Here is a 21,027-nt window from a genome sequence, read left to right on the forward strand (position 1 = left end):
TGGTGCGTGCTTATGGGTGGGGGGGACTTGCTGTTTTACTAACCTCCCTGGAGTAAAGTTGCTGTGCAACGACACGTAGTGATGTGGTACAATGTGGGGGGGGGGGGGCTCTTAAAAGAGATGGGGGGCCCTCCTGGGAGAACTCATGGCTTTCAGAAAGTCGCCGGGGGTGGTGATTTCACGCTGCCGCGGGCCGCACGGCAGTGGGCCTTCCTCACCCACGATGCCCTGCAAGGGATGGGCGGGGCCAGGCTTCACGGCTGCTTAAGCAAGCACTTTAAATGGAAATTCTGTTTTGTGGGGGCGGAGTCGCAATCAGCAGCCATTAAAATCCATCTTTTCTTATTCAGTTGGGGCTGCTGTTCTCCCTTTGTCTGCCTACACTGAGGGGTACAGGTCAGAGGCAAACTAAACTGATTTACACACTATTAAGGACAGCAAAATTGCTCCACATTACTCCCAAGGTCACATGTTCATTCCCGTGTCACATGTGCATTCTTTGTGTTTTCTAGTGTATTAGTGTTCTTTCTAATGGCTGACTGTGGGGGGGGGGTCCCACTGGTGAGGCCCCTCATTTTCAGACTCAAGACATTCGTAAGCGTCAGCTGAATGTCTTCAGCTAATGTCAGCAAGCCAACAAGAACGTGATCGATATTGGTCCCACCGCCGGTGACCGTGGTTACTTTGCTGACTTCAGATCAGTTGGCTGTGCATTACATGTCTAACATACATTAAGATCTGTGGTCAAAGCTAAACCTGCGCCATAATCGTTCTAAGGCACGAGACAGAGAAACACACAAACGTTACTCTGTGACTTTCAGGGTGCCTGACGAATCAATAAGCCGCCACAGTTCACAGGCCAGATTAATTCCCATGAATTGCGCTTTGTTAGCTACTTAAAGGGCAATGGTTGGTCTCAGATGACCGGTAGGGCTTCATACCGTGAAGATCAGCATTATTATTGTGTGGAGTTTGCATGTTCCCCCGCTGTAGCCTAAGGTTCTGGACCCGAATCCCACTGCTATTGTATCTAAAAGCAAGATTAATTAACCTTAATTGGTGTGTTGCCCATCCATCACCATTTACAATTATACCCAGTGTGATATGGGAAGATATGGTTTGTGAATCACATGGTGGTACTGTAGCTAAAAAAACAAAAAATGGGGCAGATACAACACCAGGGACACAGGCCTGGCCGGGGTGTCCGACATCGTCCGCTAAGATGCACGCTTTCATTTAATAAACAGGCTTTGGGGGGGGGGGCTCACACTCTGGGGATGGGGGTTTGAATCCCACCTTTTCTTTGTGTCTGGAGTCTTCACATCACATGGGTTCCCTCCACGTGCTCCCCTTTCCTCCCAGACGCCACAGGCATGCGGTTAGGCTAACTGGCATTTCCAAGTTGCCTGCAGCGTGTGGTCGGTTGTATGTGGGTGTGCGTGTGCCCTGGGATGGCCTGGCATCCTGTCCAGGCGCTACCCCGGTTTGCTGAATGCTCCTTCATACTGTGACAGAACCTACTAAAGACTCCAAGCTCATCATTATGGTTGCCTTGTGAGTCACAGCCAAGCATAAGCATTTAATATAGTGCCTACAGCAGGGCTCTTCAAATCTGGACCTCGATTCCAAATCCAGGCCTTGTTTTCAGTTCTCCCAGCTAGTTACTTTAATAATTACTGATTCTGATTGGGCTTCACACCCGGCTCACGGGGAAAGGAAGGCTGGAAAACCAGCACTGCTCGACCCTTGAGGACCGTGATTTGAATAACACATCTTTAAAGAGGATTTACAGAAAGCAGGGTGGCGAAAGCTTGTGTCACGATTAAAGCCGACACAATAATAACAGTCTAATCATGTCAATATTAACGCTCTAAAATGCTAATAACAACACTCTAATAATGCTAATTTGCAATATTATGCAATATTACCAAAAAAGATCAGGCCAGGCTGGTTCAAAGCATGATTAAAGGGGAACTGCACAGCATGGCAGGTCCTGCTTAATGGTTAGACAAGTGTCATTACGGCGTTACGTTCCAAAGCCCTGGCGTGTGTCATGTGACTCATACAGAGAAGAGCTCACCTCCTACAGAATGTGAACGGGGCCTGATAAGCATGGCCTGCTCGTGTTTTTGGATTAATCTGACCCCGCCCCCCCCACCCCCGGCATTCCGTACATTGGCCCTCTTTTTTTTCTCTTTTCCCCCATTCTCTCAGCCCCGCTGTCCGAGGCCATCGCTGATTTTCACAATCCTAATTACAGCGTGTTCGGTCTGACTGCAGTGTGAGGAGTCCATATGTGTCTTTTCTTCGTTTTTCCCGCTGGCCTTCGGCGGACGTGGCCCCCAGTCTGCCCACACTCCCGTTTTTCTGCGCAGAGTCATGATGGAAGATCGCGGCGCTCAGCATTAGCCGGGTCACTGCAGCCACCAATTTAAAGGTCAAGTGCCTTTCATCATTATCAGCCGTGCATTTACTCCCCCCCCCCCACGTTCTCGCCACTCTCCCGTATGCTGCCTCTCCTTCCGCTGGTCGGGGCTTTACTCGGATCGCCGATCTGCCATGTCCCCTTTCAAAGCGCTGAGGGAGACCTTGCATAACTTTTTGACAGACATGTTGAGAAAATGACAGTGAAATGAGTCCTCCCATGGACGGTCAGGGATGTATATGGGGGGACGGGGCTATAGGGGCACTCTACTGTCACTCACAAATTCAAAACACATCATTGGCTGATGATAAGGTTGACCCTTCTGCTTGAATTTTGGCCCCTCTTATGCCCCTCACCTTAAAATAACACTAACAATAACAACTAAAATCACCATTTTGCCTTTGTTTGATGACATGATTTTTGCTAAATGTAACTTTTGCGGCGTAATTCATTTTAGTCCATTTTTAAATTTTAATTCCTATTTTACATTTTTGCATAACCACATACATATTTTGATTTGGATCAGAACTGATCTGTTTACCGATCCAAATCCACATTTTCCAAGGTCCAACAGCATCACCCCCATCCCAGCATTGAAAGCAGAGGAGTGCATCCTCTGCAACAGCTAATCAGCAGCCTGTCATTTGGGCAGCGTAGAAACGTAACAGGCGTTAAATGAATGATCATTCTTACTCCAGCTTGATTTATCTCCATAGCAAGCGACCACAAAATCCCAAAAAAAAGTTCCATGACATACTATTGGCTTTTCTCTGTTGGCACCATGTGATGTGAGTCATCCAATTGGAATGCTCACTGTTCATCACCTCCGGAAGTTCACATGTGATATTTTTATACGTTATTTCCATTCCAATCTCCCGCCTCTCACTCCAGCCCTCATCCGTTTCCTTGTGTGCTATTTTATAGTGTGTATTCCTAGGCGGAGACGCTGCCCATTAAAGATGAAATCTGCTCAGGGATAGAGGGCCATCAGCCAGTACCCCAAGGGAAGCCCACATTCTGCCCTGCAGAGATTGCTCTGGGACTCTGCCTCTGACTCGAGCATGGAAACGATTAGATTACTATATCCGGAGAAGAACAGACAATGAATGCACCTGAGACCCTTGCTGCAGAGAGGTCCCAGATGAAGGTTTTGCAGGTCCGGGTGAGGACTTTGCCAATGCAAGAGGTCAAGAAACACTTCCATGTCTGAATGCAGGTGTTTCAGAGATGACTTTATAAATGAGCGGGAAGCTGGAACACGGTAGGCGCCGCCTGAACGTCAGTCCCCATGTTTGGGTTGCGTGATTCTGCATCGTGTCGGACTGCCCTCAGGTTCAAAACCAATACCGTCGGTTCAGAACTAACATTGTTGCAGCCGGTGTCCTGTTTCTCTGAAACGTCCCTGCTGACAGGCCGTGGGTGTCACCGGTCCGGTGGCTCCGTGTTTACGTAGCGATCCTTATTTCTGGCTAGCGGTGTTGCTAATAGGAAGATCACCCCGGGGTGAAAGCAAAAATATAAAATATGGCCTGGGAAGATGTCGTCTGGGAAGATGTGCCAGAAGGAGCGGAGACGCAACGAAGGCGACTGATTAGGGACGACGAGCTGCGTGCGTGAGCAATTAAACGTCTTTGAGCTGCAGGGGGACAGGAGGAGCACCTGACGCAAGCGTCCCTTTAATCAAGCCGGTTTTTGTGTGCTTTGTGTTACTAACCAGGAGGCATCGTCACCGTGACGACCCCCGAGACAATAACGAGGTGCTAAAAATTATGTTTCTAATGGCTCGGCTCCGGTGCTGGCAAAGGTGATCGCTTTCCGAGACATAAAAGCAGGATAAATACGGAGCGACGCTTCCCAGCCGCGGTGAGCCCACGGCTCCGGGACATTCGCTGGCTGACATCTTGGATAACGGCGCCGAATGCTGGCAGATACCCTTTGTTTACTCGATTGCTGCCAGGACTTTCTTAAGCCACTCTTCAGCCTGACATGTGGAGAACCTATTTCACTAAGCCGCCCCTAACAGGTCTGTATAGAAACACTAACACTTAGGAATAAGACAAAAATACGCTTATCTTCGGTCTCTCTTAAGCAAAGTATTATAAATTTAAGAGGGCTGTGATTGCTCCCCTCAGCTTCATGTTAAATTCACATCCGTTTCCCCGCCATAGTGAATGCCTTCTCTTACAAGACAGTGCTGATAAACACACAGCCTTATTAGAAGCATCTTTGAATGATGATGATGTAATCTGCGTCCTAGGTTATTGATGGCCGCTGCTAAATGAACTAACATGAAGATGTCAAAAGCAGCACACAAAGACGCATAACTGGAATATTGATGTCCGGGTAAATAATTTGTTGTATAATTATTGATCAGCCTAATGGTTTAAAAGCCGGTACACTGGCGGCTGAGTCATGCAGATTGGACGTGCCGTTATGGATCAGACCATGGGGCTCCTGCTCGTGGGGGGGGGGCGGGGGGGCTGTATCCTTCTTCTATAGAAGTGAGACACCTACAGCGTGTGTGTGCAAACTGGCCTCCTATGTCTGCGTGTTTCTAGAGCCCCAATCAGAAAGTCATTTCAGGGCCCCCATACCGCCTAATGTATTTGCTGCCTGTGGCTAACAAATTGGGGGGGCCCATGCAAATATGTGATTGAGTGGTAAACACAACTGCTGGTCGAAAGACTGTATGGAGGCTGACTTGTTGGATCGACATTCATGAATTACAAATTTACAAACAAGAGGGGGCCATTCAGCCCATCAAGCTTGTTTGAGGAGATTGTTAAAATCTTATCTAGCTCTGATTTAAAGGAACCCAAGGTTTTAGCTTCCGCTACACTAGCAGGAAGACTATTCCATACTCTAACTACATGCTGTGTAAAGAAGTGCTTCCTCAAATTCATTTTAAAATGTTCTCCCGTTAATTTCCACTTATAGCCACGAGTTCTAGTGTTTAAACTAATATTGAAGTAGCCATTTGGCTGAACAGCATCCACACCTGTTACTGTAGAATCTTATATATCTGGCTCAGCTAACCTCTCCTCATAAGACATTCCTCTAAGACCAGGAATCATTCTTGTAGCCCTACGTTGCACCCTTTCCAAAGCAGTCCTTTTTAAGGTATGGTGACCAAACCTGCACACAATAATCTAGGTGGGGTCTTACCAAGGAATTGTATAATCGTAGCATCACCTCCCTTGACTTAAACTCCATACACCTAGAGATATTACCCAATGTCCTATTGGCCTTTTTAATTGCTTCCCCACACTGGCGAGAGTGGGACATGGAAGCATCAACATACACAGCAAGGTCCTTCTCATAATCAGCTACCTTTATTTCAGTGGAACCCATAAAATATCTGTACGTTATATTTCTGCTCCCTGCATGGATTACCTTACATTTATCTACATGAAATTTCATCTGCCAGGTATCAGCCCAGTCTCTAATTAAATCAAGATCCTGTCGTAACCTCTGTGCTGCTAGTTCAGTATCTGCTACACCACCCACCTTGGTGTCGTCTGCAAATTTAAGCAGTTTACTATATGCACTGGTGTCAATATCATCAATGTAAATTAGGAACAATAGTGGTCCTAAAACTGAACCCTGCGGTACCCCACTATGAATGCAGGCCCACTGTGACATTGTGCCTCTAATAACTAGTCTGAACCTGTCATGAAGTGCCTCCGTCCTGTCCCCGTTTGGCCAGCAGAGGGTGCAGGCCATCCCATTATCGCCTAGTTGTTCCTGGTGTAATGTGATAATCACCCACACCTGCCTTTTGTTAGTCCCTCATTAGTTGTGTATATATGTGCCTGCCCTCACTGTGTTCCCCATGATTGCCGTTCCAAATTCATGGCACCTGCCTTCCCTGCTGTGGTTCCCTGTATTCTGTTTTGCCCTGGTCCTGTTTCATTGCTCCTTCCCCCTCTCTGTTTGAGACCTCTCATTGTCCTTTGTTTTCTGGTCGTTTGTGTCCCATTCAAATAAAATCCCTGTCTATTCTGCCTAATGCTGCCTCTGGGTCACACCTCCCCAGACAGACATGATAGAACTAGCAAAATTGCACTTATTTCCAGACAAGTAAACTAGGTAGACCGGTACACTGATCATACTGGCCATAGTGTTGACTATGATTTTCCTTTTCAAAGATTTCAATCATTTAAAAAATAGACTTGCTGATGAATTTATAAATAGATATAGCATGTTGGTTTCTGAAGTGCCTCACATATTAACTGGCCCACATCCACAATGCAATGCAAAAACTTTATACGGACCTGAAAGCAGCGGGTGACCAATGGGGAGATGGAGGGTGCAAATTATGGCCATTTTTATATGTGGTGTGCAGCTCAGTGGACTGGGGATCTGTGCCAGTACCTGGATGGTTCTGGGTTCAAATCCCACTTACGGTAGGGTAACCATACCACTGTTTGTGCTATTCTGCAAGGCCCTTAACTCCAATTACTATAGGGCTGACAGACCTGTCTATATGATGCTCACTTGCACCTTGCTTTGGACAAAAATATAGATGTTAAAATGAAGATGTTCATCTGTCAGATGTCACAAAGCCGCTGCATCTAGGCCAGAGTGGAACCGTCTTGGAGTACTACTGATCTTACCTCCACCGGGGCCCTATGCTCTGGCAGAGGGACCCAAAGCCAGAGTTTGCAGCTGGGACTTTAAGCCACATAAACTGCATGTGGCAGGTTGGGATAGTGGTCTGGGATTGCAGTGCACAGAGGCAGATTTACCTAGGAAACTAAACTAACAGCAAAGTTTGAAAAAGTACAGTAAACTGAAAGCAACATGGCCCTCAAACATCTTAATTTTGCCCCAGAGAAAGACATAGAATTTCATCAAAATCTCCCCCAAATCTGTCCAGCTGACCCCATATAAACCCTCACAATTCAGGGGCAGCTGGGGGCCTCATTAACTGAGCTGTTTTTAGGCATATGAATGATCTTTAACAGCATGGTTAAGGTCTCTGGACTGACACAGCTCATTTACAAAGATTGTTGCTGTTTCATGCCTGCAGAAGAGTGCATACCTCAATGCACTATCAAAGCAATCAATGCACTATGCTATCAAAGACAGTGTGGTATGTATTAAGAGATGGCTGGTGTGGGATCCGTATTAAGAGATGACTGGTGTGGGATCCGTATTAAGAGATGACTGGTGTGGGATCCGTATTAAGAGATGACTGGTGTGGGATCCGTATTAAGAGGTCACTGGGGTGGGATCCGTATTAAGAGATGGTATGGTGTGGGATCCGTATTAAGAGATGACTGGTGTGGGATCCGTATTAAGAGATGACTGGTGTGGGATCCGTATTAAGAGATGACTGGTGTGAGATCCGTATTAAGAGATGACTGGTGTGGGATCCGTATTAAGAGGTCACTGGGGTGGGATCCGTATTAAGAGATGGTATGGTGTGGGATCCGTATTAAGAGATGACTGGTGTGGGATCCGTATTAAGAGATGACTGGTGTGGGATCCGTATTAAGAGATGACTGGTGTGGGATCCGTATTAAGAGATGGCTGGTGTGGGATCCGTAATAAGGGACCTGTTCCAAGGATCTGAGGAACAGGGAATAAATGTATGGCTTGTCACATGACACTGCAGCACCCGCAGGCCATATACAACCATGTGTTTGTTTGCACAGACACCCACGCCAGCCACTGCATGGGGGGGGGGGCATATCATCTTAGTTCTTGGCATACAGGAAGATGAGGGCTGGGGGGGCAGACAATGAGAGCCCACTGAGCTGTTGTCAAGGTGACCACTGGTTAGGAAGTGTGAGAACAGGCACATCACAGGCAGGTTTTACTTTAGGATTGGGTGGGGATGTGAGCTGGGGGGGGGGGGGGCGGTCGACTGACAAGCCTCTAAATGTGAGAGGAACCTGTGTTTGCTTTGCTGCTGGAGGGGGGGGCACTCTGGAATTCTCCATGTGTTTATAATTCAGGAGAGTGCCCCCCCCCCCCCCCCCAGCTCACAACCCTCTTCCTGCAGCTTTCTGATTAGCCAATCACAGCTGCTGGTAACAGGTGATCTGCGGCACACATGATGCTGGGATAGAAATAAGGGCGATTATCTCCCCGTTCTGTATTTTATTCTGCACTCCTGGATTGTTAGACGATGCCATGTGCGGACCTGGGTATCCTCGGAGCGTTAATTATTGATAACAAATAAGCAGTCCACTTGTTCACTGTCAGTCTGCGTATTATAGAGCTTAATTGGATGTTTACACAGATGCTGGTAATTTGGAATTATTTAGTTATTCGAGAAGTGGTTTTGTATAAATTTACTTGTATAGCGAGGAGGTTTTTGTTTTTAATATATATTTACATGCGAGCACTGCAGTGTATGTCTCAGTCAGATCTGCGGCAAAAGCAAAGACTCGGCTCAGAGCCGACTAGTCCTACTCCCTGAGCAGTTAGCTAGCCGGCCTGTGTGCCGTGCTGGGCACCTTGGAGTGACACTCTGACCCCCAAAGGGAGCTTGGCAGCGGATTGTTCTTTTGCACACAGTGTGTTTTTCCCCCCCCCACACATCCGCTCAGTGAAATCCCCAAACTTCACTCTGTGACAAGCTGGCTCTTAAGAGAGTGGAAACAAGGGGCCGAACTCCGCGCCCCCCCCCTCCCCCACGGTTGTCCACGGAGCCTGTCTGCATTCGTTCAGCTCTGGCGAGTTCCGTCTTCCCTGGGGAGGGGGGGGGGCTGAGAGCCGCGGTGCTTTCGGCTTTGTGCTGTGCTGCCGTCTCTGTGTGGGAAAACATCTCGCAGCCTTGGTAACTTAGTCTGGAGAAACAGTCTGCTTTCTTAAGAAACCGAAGCAAAATACAACTGAGAAAGCAGGACCAGCCAACCCCTGGAGCAGTTAAGGGCCTCGCTGAAGGACCCAAAGGTGACATCACCCTGCTGACCCTGGGATTTGAACTGAAAACCTTCAAATCACAGGTACTGCATCCAAACCTGCTGAGCCTCACACCACCTGTTTCGACAGAAGAGGGGGGTCAGACTCCATGGAGGCTAACTGGGATGGGGTTTGCGCCAAAGCAGGAATTCTGCCTGCATTACTGTGGATTAATGCATAGGCTATGCTAGGCAGCATGCTAGGGCCCCGCAAACATTGCGGCCTGAGTGTTCATGCTGGTGTCAGCCTTGGGCCCCCAGATAAGTTAATCTGCCCCAGTTCATGTCAAACATCCCTTTCATAAAATTTTTTTTACGAGCAAAGAAGGAAATGAAAATTCAGATGCGCCCCTGAGCACCTTAGGCAAACCACCTCTCTTAATACGCACCTATAATGGTACGAGCATTCATTACGGCAGTGTTCGAACCCGAGCACGTCTTAAGGTTCGGCTCTCTGGTGTCAAAACGAACACCCCCGCTTCAGCGCCGTTTCCAGGGCCGCCACTCAGAAGCGGCGACCGGCCGGGAGCGTGGAGAACGACAGCGGCCTCGTGATTAGCGGGAGACACGGACGAGACTTTTTCATTAGCGCCGGCCGATCGTGTCGCGCCGCAATCCGTCCTCGCTAAAAGCTCCTTGTGAAGGCGGGGCGAGATGGAGAGAGCTGAGCTCTCATTCCTCATGCCATTTATAAAGATCTAAAAAAAATTGATGTGCCAGCCTGCTACTTATTACAGCTGGAAGAACAGATTAATCAACATAATGCATTTAACAAATTATGTTTGATCTGATCTGGCTGCATGGTAATTGAATCCAAATACGCAGTGATTTACAACCGGTCCTATATTGTTTTGACTGTTTTCTAGGTACGACTCCCCTTTGAGGGCTAGAGGAAGTTCTCCCTGAATTATTCATGAGCGCGAGTACACAAGGAGAGACCAATAAAATGTAAATGTTTTAAACGGGGATGATCTCATAACGGAGGCAAACTTTCTGATGGGCCTTAATATAGCCTGAATTTAAAGAACATGTAGATTATTGAGTATAATGTCGCAAAGCCGAGATGAATAAAATGGAAATGCGGGGCGACTGTTACCGGGGATGTGGAATACGCAGGGGGATCGTTTAGGATCGTAACTCTAGTGAGGGAATGAGAAGCTTCCGGATGCTTCTGGCTTGCGGGGCCTCGGCATCTCGCAGTGTCGCACGCAGTGAAAAACGGCGTTTCAGTTTCTATACGCTGCTCATAGGTAACTGTCTCCACAAAAAACATAAAAACATGGTCCATTTCCATATGGTAGGTTTAAGCCAGTAGGTTGTGGGGTTGGGGATCAGCATCTTATTACCAGGATTTTTGTGTTTGCTGAGCTCTAAGCCAGGCGACACGGATCACAGACATGGGCCGTGACTAATGGCAGTCGGTGTGATAGAAGAGTGGCAAAAAGAGAAACTGCTGCTTCTTTTGGAGGGGAAACAAACTAAGCAGGCAGGGAGGCTTTCAGGGAGGTTACAGGGAGGCTTCAGACCTGAGCTTCATGAGGAATGCTTCTGTTGTACCCTTATGTGGAGCTGCAAAGTCAGTGAGATATGCATCTTTAAGAATGGCTTCCAGTGTTATGTTGTGAGATGTTGTAGCAACCAGACAAACATAAACAGTGATGCGTGTGGTCATATCTCCAACATGGACCAGATTCCATGGTATCAACCAGGCATCTGGGTGAGACTTGGGAGAGCATTAGAACAAGGTAGACCAGAGCGTCTCTAGAATAGATGTTCAGCTGTGTTTGGTAGGTATTCATTACAGTGGATATTCAGCTAAAGCTAACTACTGTAGATGTTCAGTATCTGTTGAGTATGTGCTCAGTGATAGATTTCAGTATATATTCAGCAGACATTCATTTAATGTTCAGTAAATGTACAGCAGATTTTAGTAGCTGTTCAGTTGGTGTTCAATACATGATCAGTAGAGGATGGGCAGATGCTCAGTAAATGTTTAGCAGAATTTTAATTAGATGTTCAGTACATGTTCAGTAGATATTGGGCAAATGCTCAGTAAATGTTTAACAGTATTTAAATAGATGTTCCGTACATGCTCAGTACATAATCAGTAAATGTTTAACAGTATTTAAATAGATGTTCCGTACATGCTCAGTACATAATCAGTAAATGTTTAGCAGTATATAAATAGATGTTCCGTACATGCTCAGTAAATAATCAGTAAATGTCTAGCAGTATTTAAGTAGATGTTCCGTATATGCTCAGTATATAATCAGTAAATGTTTAGCAGTATTTAAGTAAATATTCCGTATATGCTCAGTACATAATCAGTAAATGTTTAGCAGTATTTAAATAGATGTTCCGTACATGCTCAGTAAATAATCAGTAAATGTTTAGCAGTATTTAAGTAAATATTCCGTATATGCTCAGTACATAATCAGTAAATGTTTAGCAGTATTTAAGTAGATGTTCCGTACATGCTCAGTAAATAATCAGTAAATGTTTAGCAGTATTTAAGTAGATGTTCCGTATATGCTCAGTACATAATCAGTAAATGTTTAACAGTATTTAAATAGATGTTTCGTACATGCTCAGTACATAATCAGTAAATGTTTAGCAGTATATAAATAGATGTTCCGTACATGCTCAGTAAATAATCAGTAAATGTTTAGCAGTATTTAAGTAGATGTTCCGTATATGCTCAGTACATAATCAGTAAATGTTTAGCAGTATTTAAATAGATGTTCCGTACATGTTCAGTACATAATCAGTAAATGTTTAGCAGTATTTAAATAGATGTTCCGTACATGTTCAGTACATAATCAGTAAATGTTTAGCAGTATATAAATAGATGTTCCGTACATGCTCAGTACATAATCAGTAAATGTTTAGCAGTATTTAAGTAGATGTTCCGTATATGCTCAGTATATAATCAGTAAATGTTTAGCAGTATTTAAGTAGATGTTCCGTATATGCTCAGTAAATAATCAGTAAATGTTTAGCAGTATTTAAGTAGATGTTCCGTATATGCTCAGTACATAATCAGTAAATGTTTAGCATTATTTAAATAGATGTTCCGTACATGCTCAGTACATAATCAGTAAATGTTTAGCAGTATTTAAATAGATGTTCCGTACATGCTTAGTACATAATCAGTAAATGCTTCTTCCCTAAAAGAGTTATCATGAGTCTACCAGCTAGTAGGACTGGATCTCAGGGTCAAGAAAATAATAGAAATTGACCTGAAATGCTGCAATAACGACGGTGTAACCCACATGCACAAAGAAAGGCAAAAGAAAAACAGATGACGCAGACTTTTGTATCTTGACCCAGAACTGCGATCGATGAAGGCGCCAGTCCACATTCAGGAAAGCGAGACGGCCCATTCCAAGCGAAGCACTCACCATCGACGAAGATGAGAGCCCAGTGTAAAGCAGATGAAGAGCGTGGCCGAGCAGATCGCTGAGAATAATAACCATATTTACTGCAGCTCGCAGAAAGGGGCAGTGCACACCAAACATCGCTGTCTCCTGCTGGAGTTTAATCTTCAGAGAACCACAGCAATCTGCTCTTTTTACATTTATTTCCCATCAGCGAATGAAAAAGTGTCCAAAAGCCGACATTCATTAGGTAGATCATGTAGTAATAAGAGTCCTGGAGTAGATTCATTTAATCAGTAATGAATTTTATTACTCCAGCGTAGCAGCTGCGTATTATGAAACTTTCACAAAACTGTGAAATATTCAACAGAACGTATGAGAGATTATCTGCATTTGTGTGATTAAAATCCTATAAAACCGCTCGTAGTGTCAGAGAAGAGCAGGGGGCTGCATACCACTGCAAGCAAGTGCCAAATAATCCTGGAAGTCTCTGCACCAAGACCCCGCTATCTCTGTAGCAGCCATAAAAGATCTCATTAGCAAGATCGTATCAATATACAGTAACTTTAGAAAACTGAATCGCCAGTCATAACACATGCCCGAGAGCTATGTGTGAGTGTTAAATCATGATGAACAATTAACATAAAATCGCAATGCTATATTAAATTCTCATGTGTGAGGTGCTATTTTGCCAATGACTATCAAAACAATTTTCCAAAATATGTACTGCCAAAAGCTGAATGGGACTGATTGGGAATGTTTTCACTGTGTTGTTGGACTGTGATTGCAGTGATGTCTGTCGACCTTTGACCTGTGAATGCAGTGATGCCCGTCTACCTTTGAACTGTGAATAAGTGATGCCCGTCTACCTTTGATCTGTGATTGTGGTGATGTCATTGTATGCTACTGATGCTATTATTGTTGAACTGTTATGCACAGATGTCATTGTTTTCAAAATGTGATGCTAGTTATGTCAATGTACCTTAGAACTGCGATGTCAATATGGACTATACTATCTGTCATGTCATTGTCTTGGACTGTGAATCCAGTGACGTCACTGTACCATAGAACTGTGATACCTGTGATGTCATTATATGAACTGACTTCCATACTGCTTCAGTAAGAACATTTTTATATGAAAGTTGAAACTACAAGATGTAATATGTACAGTAACTAAGATCTCGTGAAATTCTTGCTGAATCTCTGCAAATTCTGAAGATGATAATGAGGTTTGATGCGAAAGTAAATATGTTTTGTCTTTATGACTTCAAGCTGAATATATTCCCTCTGTCTGCAGGAATTCATTCTTCGGTGTGAATGTGTTCCTGTATAATCCACTGCTGTCTTATTACTGGATTATCAGATTTAAGGATTACAGTGTTCCTTTTTCAATGGTTTAATGAATTATAATGTAGGTTTTGAATCAGCAGCACTGTGTTCTGTTCCAATGTACATACCCTTCCACTGTGGGGTCTCTGTGCATTATCATGTTGGTCCTGTTTGTAGGATAATGGGGGAATCATGGCTGTCAATCAACAAAACCAACCAATCACACACAGTCTGTACGGGGTGGTGAGGCGGGGTGAGACATCCTTGAGAGCTTGACGAATCGCTGTTGTGGGCGTTGATCTTTTTGTCATCTTTCTCTAGCTGTTGTCATGCCTGTGGAGTTTATAACTTTTATGAGTTACACCTTACAGCCCTGACAGAAAAACTGATGTGTCTGTAGAAGTAAAAACTGAAATTTGTACAGATGAGCACTGTCTCTTTTGAGAGTATATATTGTTCTTACCAGCTGTGATTCTTCCCTTTTCTACACTTAATCTTTCTCTCTTGCTCTCTCAGTCACACTTTCACAGTAGAACACAGCTCAGTTCGGATTAACCGTTTACTAACTCGACTGGTTTTTGCAAACAGTTGAAGTTCACCCGGTAATACCGACATTTTTTAAATGTAGTCATCCATTTTAAAGAGTTCAGTATCTGAAGCTTGTCCAGAGTGCTGGCTGATACTTCACAGCCTTCCCCCTGCCCCTGACCCGCTTCATTGCCACCATCCTAACCCTCCACCCAGTTTCTCAGGATGCTGGCCTTACACCTGTATTTGATATATTCATCCTACATATTCATCATACACATCAGTGTGTTGTCAGCCTTCCCTCTATCTTTAAGATGCTTGCTTTCTTTGTATGAACCTCTGAGAGAATATTTTCCCGTCTTCACAGAGATCCCGCTCCTTGGTATCATTTCATGTGACCCCTGATCAAGGGGGGGGATCCAAAACCCCATTTGGCAGGGACAGGTCAGGGCTTACCTGTTGCTAGGCTCCCGCCCTCCATGTGGCCTCCATGTTGATCTTCCACTGTATTGTTTTAGTAACGCTGAGGTAACCTAATGAAGTATCATGAGCTGGCTGCGGTGCCCTGTGGCTGCTGTATTTATCGTCATGAATCCAGTGTAGGTATTCATATCACGGATGAGTAATGGCCAAATCTGGGCACAGTTGGAATTGATTGAATGAGTGTATTAGCTAATTAAATTATTAAACCATTCAGTATAACACACACTACTGCAATGAATACAAATTACATTGTTTTCTCCAACTGTTTATGGTTCAATATCTTATAGATGGCTGTGTAGCAATTTGTAGACTAACAAATCAGCCTAAAAATTCTAAAATATCCTAAATTATACAAATAATCTCAAAATTGCTCTAAAAAGTTATGTGTTAGTGTATGTTTTTGTGTGAGTTTCTTGGTGTGTGTGTGAGTGTAGGTAGTGTGTGTGTCCTGGTTCTGTGTGTGCTTGAGAGTGTGTGGGTCATGTATAGATTACATTCTGGACACCAAATGTCCCCACAATGTGATAAAAACCTATTCTTTTGATGGTGTGGGGACCAGTTTTTCAGTACCCACCAGGGAAAATAAAATTTTCTAAAAATCTGCGACTGCAATCAAAAAACTAAAAATGCAGAAAGTCTTGTATTGTGTTTGCTTACTTATGCTTAAGGTTAGGGCTGGGTGGGAGTTAACGTTTTCATTGTTGGGATTAGGGCTTTGCCCATAGAAATGAATAGGTGGTCCCCACAAGGAAACCTATGGATAGGATATGAATCTGTGTGTGTGCATGTGTGCGTGGGGGGGGGGGCACAGTCTTCTTTAACCCACTCTAAAATTACGTCACTAAAGTATCCGGCATGTGAACGCAGACATGATGAACCGTCGTCTGCAGGTACAGTTGAAGAAGCTGCACATTTACTGGTTTTTGGAGTTTTGAATAATGTCATGCTGATGTCACTCCCAGTAGCAGAGGGAGTAAAATGTGGGACGCCATTAAAGACTGAAAGAGCCGGATGTGGGATAAGGAGGACACTTGGAATGGAGGGACAGACGGCCAGACGTCACTGTGTCCTGGTGACGTGTCTGTGATGCCGCAGCGGTGGTGTTTGGGGGCCCCATGTTGACCACAAACAGTCACTACACTAAATATTAGTGACAGTTTTTCTGTCAGGGCTGTAAGGTGTAACTCATAAAAGTTATAAACTCCACCAGAGAACAAACTGAAAGTTCTCTTCCACTCAGTCCAGGCAGACACATCCCACATTAAATGGGTAAATCAGCTGCGAGCAGACCCAGCCTCTGAAAACCCAGCCTCTGGAGGCCCAGCCTCTACAAACCCAGCCTCTACAGACCCAGCCTCTGCAAACCCAGCCTCTACAGACCCAGCCTCTGAAAACCCAGCCTCTGCAGGCCCAGCCTCTACAAACCCAGCCTCTACAGACCCAACCTCTGCAAACCCAGCCTCTACAGACCCAGCCTCTGCAAACCCAGCCTCTACAGACCCAACCTCTGCAAACCCAGCCTCTACAGACCCAGCCTCTGCAAACCTAGCCTCTACAGACCCAGCCTCTGCAGACCCAATCTATTCCTGCTTCCAGTAAACATATAGTGGGAGGAAGGGTGCACACCCGTTAAGTTTAGGGAAAAAAACAAGAAATCATTCACTCTGCATCCTGTGGTGCAGTAAATGGATTTAATAAACTGGAACACAGCACTGTAAATTAATTTAATGATGAATTACTGTACCGTGCTTATTATCAGAACGCAGAAGCTGTAATATTGACTTGTGTGCTATCACTGGGAATCCAGAAGGAACAATTCTGAATTTGGAGGCTGCATCTGTGTCTTGAAAAATGTCACTCATTAACCACAGCACCGCGTTTCTGTAGCTGCAGTGCTTCTCGGCTCATGCCACGCTTCATTAGGAACACAGATTACTGACACAAACTATATGGATTTCTGCGGTGTACTATATTTATAAAAGGTCATGATACTGACTTCTGCAGATGCCTCATTTGCATATTTCCCATCAGCCACTGGGTGGGATTAGCCAGGCACCCAGTTCTCCCAGAGAAATGAAGATGGGGCCAGTGACCTTATAGAGCGGTAAACCCGCTAGCTCTCTGCATTAAACCTGACCTAATCTTAACAGATTAATAAAAATGTCCAGGGCTCCTTTTAATCAGGACGTGTCAGCCATGATGCACATATGAATGTCTCTCAGTTCGTGGCTGAGGAAGGTTGCCAATCTTGTGTCTCTTCTGGCTTCTTTGTATGACTCCATAAAGAGAAATGTTGCCTGATCTGTAATGTGATCATTTATAATCTCATATCCTGCACCAGTGTTTATTATGGGATGTGTTTATTATATGTGCCCACCACAATTGGGAGGAATTCAAACAGCTCTGGTTTAATATCAGTCTTTCTTTATCTCTTCTTATTATTGAAACTGTATTCGGGAAATGTGGCTCTCCGCACATCAAAGTGCGTTGAACTGAAATAGCAGCATTAATAAAAAGCGTGACTTTTCCACATACATCAGTTTCTCTGCTGAAAATTGCCTTCTCATCTCCTCAAATCGAACAGCCAGCCCCCCCACGCAATCCCCCCCCCACACCCCCCTATCCCGTCCTCTCTGGTCGTCTCCTCTCCCATCACAGGCAAAAACAGCAGTCAGTTTTCAAAGACGTTTGATGTTTTCTTTTATCACGTTGGTGGAAGGCGGCCGCATGGCAAATGTCACGCATGGGTGGCTGCTGCGTCTTTGAGGTTCCCTCTCCGGCCAGCGGGGGGCCCGCGCCATCAGGAGGCACCGAACTGCTTATTGCCAGACTCTTGCAAGACAAGCTTGGCCTCTCCCCAGTCCACATTTACACCTGTAAGTCGTGGTTCACCCAAAGGCATATGGATGGAGTATCTTCCAAATATTAGCGACTGATTCATTCTAGAACCATTTATTCAGCATCCCACATGAATTGGCAAAACATGCCAACCAATTGAAGCTTCCTACTTCCTGCTTCCTGTCTGGCACCTTTCATCCAATCAGATTTCTCCAAATTCAAATGAGTAAACTTATACTGGGGTCAGCCGATATCTGTACCCTTTAGCAGGTCTGACTTGAGGTCATACAGAGAAGCTGAGGTGTTACCCCACACAAATTGCACAGCTGTCACCCTGGGTTGACCTGGCATTTTCTGCCAGGCAGAAGGGAAACCAATAATTTGCAGGATCATGGAAGACAGCAACTTGCAGGAATTCAGCAGGGGAATAATGAATGAGCGACGTATACTTGGGTGGCATGAACTGGAGATTTTAAGGGAAATGTGAAATCTCAGCCTGTATCACAGGAACGAGACGTTTTTACGACACTGATGTATGTGTTTGTTCGCTTCGCTTATAGCATGTATGTGGGGATTCACTTTGTCACTCAATTTTCACTTATTTTTCTCATTTATGCTATAAATGCTATTAGTTTAACGATGATCCACAACTCATTAATAAATAATGAACCGGATTAAAATTGTAGCTCAGCTGAGGATTGCTTCTTTTCAAAACACCCTTTTTCAGTCCTTAAACCAAAAAGGGATATTTTGTCATCCCTCTAATATCCAATCCCATTATATGCCTGCTTGGGACCCCCCCCCCCCCAAACCCCCGCTGTCTCTCCAGGATTAAGCTCGCTCACATTTTTAGTCTAAACACTTTTCACGGAAAATTAATTTCATTACCAAACACGTTACACTTCAGAACTTTCAATTACTGCTACCAGTATGGGGACAAACGTGGTTCCAACCAGCACCACGCCAAGTACCACGCCTGAAAATCCTGCCAAGAGAATTAGCCGGAACCGGTAAAGTGGTTTCAATTTCCCCAGCACCGAGAGCCGCGCTGCACCTGGGCATGTTTCACCATCACCGGTCACAGAGGGTCCTTTAAGCGAAACGCTGCCTCTCGTTAATTTAATACACAGTATTTGCAAAAAAAAACACCCTGTGGACAGTGAGCAGGCACACAGGACATGGGATTTAGAGGATGAAGTGAAGGGATGTTGTTACAGCTCTTTGCAGGCGATAGACGTGGAGAGCAGGACACCGGGGAATGTAATTTTAGTCATATGATGGACAGCAATGGATTAACTAGCTCTCAAGACATTGGGAACTCAACCCATGCATCCATCCATCCATCCACCTATCCATATTCCAGACATTTATCTTGGTCAGGTTTTTGGGGATCCCTGCTTTATACGTATAAATAATTAGTAAGTGACATCAGGTGAGTGTCTGGGCTTGGTCCCTGACTTTACCACTCAAACCTCAAACATCCACACTTTCCTCCATTTCTAAGTATGCCAATGCTTCTAGAAGATAACTGTACATTTATAATCTGTCATGGATTTTTCTATTTCTATTTGACATTTTGTAATAACAGTAATACTCCGATTTGTAGAAGGATAAATAGAATGGCTGCTTACAGTATTTGTTATATGGGCAGCACGTTTGTAGTTCTGTGATTGAATAGCAGGGATTACAGGCTTGGAGATCTGAGATGGAGTAACAGGGAACAGGCTTGGAGATCTGAGATGGAGTAACTGGGAACAGGCTTGGAGATCTGAGATGGAGTAACAGGGAACAGGCTTGGAGATCTGAGATGGAGTAACAGGGAACAGGCTTGGAGATCTGAGATGGAGTAACAGGGAACAGGCTTGGAGATCTGAGATGGGGTAACAGAGAACAGGCTTGGAGATCTGAGATAGGGTAACAGAGAACAGGCTTGGAGACCTGAGATGGAATAACAGGGAACAGGCTTGGAGATCTGAGATGGGGTAACAGGGAACAGGCTTGGAGACCTGAAATGGAATAACAGGGAACAGGTTTGGAGACCTTAGATGGGGTAACAGGGAACAGGCTTGGAGACCTGAGATGGAGTAACAGGGAACAGGCTTGGAGATCTGAGATGGGGTAACAGAGAACAGGCTTGGAGATCTGAGATGGGGTAACAGAGAACAGGCTTGGAGACCTGAGATGGAATAACAGGGAACAGGCTTGGAGATCTGAGATGGGGTAACAGGGAACAGGCTTGGAGACCTGAAATGGAATAACAGGGAACAGGTTTGGAGACCTTAGATGGGGTAACAGGGAACAGGCTTGGAGACCTGAGATGGAGTAACAGGGAACAGGCTTGGAGACCTGAGATGGAGTAACAGGGAACAGGCTTGGAGACCTGAGATGGAATAACAGGGAACAGGCTTGGAGACCTGAGATGGGGTAACAGGGAACAGGCTTGGAGATCTGAGATGGGGTAACAGGGAACAGGCTTGGAGATCTGAGATGGGGTAACAGGGAACAGGCTTGGAACATCCCACATGCCCCAGGATTCTAAACAGCAACCTCGTAACAACAGGAGCAAGGCCTAACCTGCGGAGCCATACACTGTACCCATGAGACACAGCCCCAAAGAGGTCCATTTTCAAATGGGTCAGAACTCAGAAAGTTGTGTGTAGATACCAGCACGCCTAAAGCAGGAGTCTGCCTGAGTCTGTCTTTGTGTCCAGAGACTGTTCGTCTGTCATGTGAATGTGTGTATGTCGTTGTTTATATAAGTTACTTCAAAGCCCAAGTACTGGCGTCTTTGATGACTGTGGTGTTTACATGAAATGGGCACGTGCACCTCACAGCTTTCCTTATGCAAGTCCCACTTGCAGAGAGATCTCATGCTGCAATGTCAAGAGCATACGATTAATTTCCTCTCCGCCATCTGCCCCTCAAACCTGCAAGTCACACCAACGCATACTGCAGAGACCACATCACACCTCTTTTAAGAAATAACAATCTGGTCCGACTCTCCTTGGCCCTGAGTCGTCTAAAGATTTCCCATCCGCCTGGACTCTGTTTCTGCTAATGAACAATCATTCTTTTTTAAGCAAGACTATATTGTGTAGAAAATGGGTACTGAAGCAGAATTCTTTTCGCCGAT

Source organism: Paramormyrops kingsleyae, chromosome 2 (genome assembly GCF_048594095.1).
Source record: "Paramormyrops kingsleyae isolate MSU_618 chromosome 2, PKINGS_0.4, whole genome shotgun sequence".
In the NCBI taxonomy this organism is placed as follows: domain Eukaryota; kingdom Metazoa; phylum Chordata; class Actinopteri; order Osteoglossiformes; family Mormyridae; genus Paramormyrops; species Paramormyrops kingsleyae.